Source organism: Amphiprion ocellaris, chromosome 22 (genome assembly GCF_022539595.1).
Source record: "Amphiprion ocellaris isolate individual 3 ecotype Okinawa chromosome 22, ASM2253959v1, whole genome shotgun sequence".
NCBI classification, from domain to species: Eukaryota; Metazoa; Chordata; class Actinopteri; family Pomacentridae; genus Amphiprion; species Amphiprion ocellaris.
In genome coordinates, this window is record NC_072787.1 from 18,828,935 (window position 1) to 18,833,334 (window position 4,400).

A 4,400-nucleotide genomic window follows, 5' to 3' on the forward strand; every position below is an offset into this window, starting at 1 on the left:
AGACGGTCATTGTTCCCGGAGCGCACAGGAGCGCATGGCACCCGGTTATTCTAAAAGAGATCACAATAAAAAGTCAGATCCGCAAGTATCCTTTGTAGCTCCTCCACTTCCTACTACTAAACTTCCATCAACCCCCACACAACAACATGGCCGACCCAGCAGCCTGCGGGACCGCTGGAGCCTCACAGCTGGAGCCTCAGACGCGGATCCGTCCGGAGCAGCTGGTCCGACGGCGGCCGAGGCATCAGCGGGGGAAGAGCCGAGAGAAGGGCCGCTGCTGCAGAGCACTGAAGCTGGAGGTGACCAAGAAAGAGGAGAAAAATGTGAGAGGAGGAGGAGAAGCGCAGCAGACCGGCCAGCGGAGGATGGTTTCATGTACAAAAAGGACTCAATTTGTACCGTTTTCAGTCCGACATGCAGGTCTGTGACGCCCCCTGCTGGTCCACAACTGCTACTGCAGCTCAGAGTGACCCGTCAATATTTATTTATTTACATTTCGACACATCACGCATGGCATTACCTTCATACAGGTCAGGATAATGTTTTATTCCTTTTGATAGTAAGAGATATTTACATTTTACTCATTATCATTAGTTCCATTTTCACATTGCTCCTTTTATACTTTATAATGCTCTATTTTATTGTATTCTGTACGCCTCATAACACTATTTTATTCTGTACTCTTATAATACTATATTTTACTGTATTCTGTGCTCCTAATAATACTCTATTGTATTCTGTACTCTTATAATACTCTATTTTATTGTAAATGCTACCAATTTTTGCACATTTCTGTAAATACCAGCATTTTAGGCACCTTGTTGCTATTTCTTTGACCAGCACATTTTGCACGTCAATTACTATCTATCTATCTATCTATCTATCTATCTATCTATCTATCTATCTATCTATCTATCTATCTATCTATCTATCTATCTATCTATCTATCTATCTATCTATCTATCTATCTATCTATCTATCTATCTATCTATCTATCTATCTATCTATCTATCCTCTGAGCCAATTTAAATAGCCCCCACTTTATACACCTGTCAGAGTCACAGACCCAAAAACCCTGCAGTGGAAAAGTCTGAGCAGATCAGCAAACATATGAAAAAGCAAATCAATGACTTGAATAAATCAAGAAAATCACTTGGAGCCATTTCAAAGCAGCTGCAGATCCAAAAATCATCTGTGCAAACAATTGTTTGTAAGTTTAAATTACATGCTACAGTTGTGTCACTGCATGACCAGGAAGAAAACACAAACTTTCTCCTGCTGCTGAGACACAATTGGTCAGGACGGGCAAGAGTCAACCAAGAATCGCCAAAAAGCAGATCTGCAATGAATTAAAAACTGCTAGAGGCCAGATGTCCATGTTCTGCCGTTCAAGAAGGAAATCATTCCTCGAAGAGCAGCACCTAAAAGCTCAACTAAAGTTAAACTTTTGTCCATGTGACCTCCATGGACAAAGAAAAAACCTTCTGGAGGAAAGTTCTTTGGTCAAATGAAAGAAAAATTGAACAATTTGGCCACAATGAGAGAAATACAGTATGTCTGGAGGAAAGAAGATGAGGCCTTTAACCTCAAGAACAATGTGTGTACTTAACATCAAGCATGGTGGTGGCAATATTATTATCTATTTTAGGAAACAGTAATAAATACTTTAATAGATGAATCTAAATATGTATATATATATATATATATATATATAGAGAGAGAGAGAGAGAGAGAGAGAGAGAGAGAGAGAGAGAGAGAGAGAGAGAGAGAGAGAGAGAGAGAGAGAGAGAGAGAGAGAGAGAGAGAGAGAGAGAGAGAGAGAGAGAGAGAGAGAGAGAGAGAGAGAGAGAGAGAGAGAGATAGAGAGATAGATAGAGAGATAGATAGATAGATAGATAGATAGATAGATAGATAGATAGATAGATATGCATTAGATATACATTAGATATACATAAGATATATTCTTACGTGAACATGTTTTGTTATTATAGAACTAAGGAGGCTTCTTCCTGCAGTCCAAGGAGGGCTATGGCCACTTAGAGCTATCACTTGACTGCGCCCTGGTGGTTAACAGTGTTCATTTATTTATATTTGCTGACCTGAGCTGCTGAGTACAGTTATCCTCACATTAATAAATACAACTGACTTGAAATACGTCCAGATTTTGTTCATACTTTTTGTCTTAAGTAGCTCTGTAGTATGGCAGGAAAAATATACATCGTCTGTTTAATTTGTTGAACTACACTGCTTAGTTCTTCATTTTTAGCTTTATTTATATGCCATTATATTTAGCAAAAATATGTTGTGTTTTTATGCAAAATTGCCAACATGTTCATTTGCAGTTCAGAGGGTGACATAAACTTACTAGATCTTCACTAAAGGGACACTCCACTAACTTTAGACATGATCAGATCACTTTAAGTGTGAAGATAAAAATTTACAGCTCCTAAACAGGAGTGTTTTATTTATGGAGTAAGGCCACACGTTTTTAAAGGCAAGGCTACCTTATAAAGGACACTTTGATAGATTCTGGTTTTCACCTTAAGGACAGCATCCAATGAAAGACTTTCTAGTTTCATTGTGGGACAAATGTTTACACCTGAGTTACAGATTATGCTGCAAACTGGATGTTCAAACAAACATGATCTGTTGATGTTTAGTACAAAGATAAATGAACAGCTACAGTGTGGAGCCTTACATGAAGCAGAATTTACCCAAAAATGAAAGATCTGCACAGATTCTAGTTTCAAATATATTACTAGAAGCAACATGCAGGTTCACTGGTCTCCCTTGAGAAGTTTGTGATGCAGTTTAGTTGAGACTGAAGATCATTTCTATACTTTATTGCTCATGATGATTACATTTCTGATTAGTTCTTCTGAATACAAAACCCATACTACTGATTAAAAATAATGATAACATTTGCTGAACAAATTATTTTTCAAATCTGCCCTATGAAAGTGTCCTAATTTTATTTAATAACAAGACAGAATCACTGCAGCAACCCTTTAAAGAAAGTTATGAGTGGCACAACATGAGTTTATAACATTTACATGCACTTTTAAATAATAAAGATAACAATCCCACACTGCTTTGGGTATTCCTCTATAGCAGCACTTTGGGACTGTTTTGCTTTAATACAACACAACAAAAATAGTTACATTATGTTGGGGGAAAAAGGACAAATCAATGTATGCTTTTTAAAAAACTATCTCATATTATAGTTTCCAATAAGATCTCTAGGTTATTGACATTTCTCTCTGTGGTAAAGACAATCTCAGATTTATAACCCACAGTTTACGAGTTTGCAGTTGTTTTATGTCAACTGTGATTAGACGGTTATTAAGACAACAGTATATTAGCCTATCAGTAGTGACTCTAATTTCCTGCTTTTATAATGAAGGAGAGGATGACTGTTTTAAAAACAACATCAGAGATTTGAATTAAAGTTGTCTCACTTTGCTTTTAAGGGCCTAAATACTACAAAATAGTTTTAATGTGAAATCCAAAATGTCAGCTTGTTCAGAACAAAGACAGAAAAAAAATGGGAAAATGCTCTTTTTTGACTGAACTTTAAAGCTTTTCTCTATTTTTGGTACCTAAATTATTACTGATGAGCTGCTAAAACCAAAAATGTCTAAATCTGACATCTTTACATGACATGTCTGAGAAGAGTTTAAACTTATTCTCACGGTGAAAAAACACCTTAACAAGATGCTCCTAAGTGCTAAAAATGCAGTGAGAAACATTTCTGTGTTGTTGCAACAGCTTTGTGCACCTTTATGAAGTGGAGATAGTGTGTCTGTAATCTGAAGCTCCCGGTGTTGACACTAAATGCTGCTTGTGTTGCACTCGTGATCGTATCCTCTTCAGCAGACTGTAATTACAATAAAACAGTTCTACTGACAGCTGCTCTGTGATATCTGCTGTTTACTTCCTCCCATCTGCTTATTGAACCCTTTTAGTACAAACACCACATTAATTACATTAAATAAACTCTTTATCTTCGTACTCGACAAACAACAGCAGGCACTTTTCAGACTTGTAAATCAATGTTCTCAGTATTTATTTGCTATCAACCCGGTTTTAAACAATCATTTTTAAAATTGTCTATCTTCTTGTTAACTTAATATCCAAACTTAAGGTTTACAGTTGCCTTATGGGTTGATTAAGTTATATCAATTAATAAAAACTCTTTTGAAAAATGTGTAAATTAAAATTTTAAAGGCGAATTTTTGGAGATTCAAAGTATTTTCACATGTAAAATATGAAGTATTAACTTGCATTAATGAGCTACAATGGTGGAGGTTTCTTTTCAGTACAATTAATATGTACTCAAGTACAAGTATTTGCACTTAAGTATTTTACTATTTATACTACTTCTGCTTAATCTTAAAGGA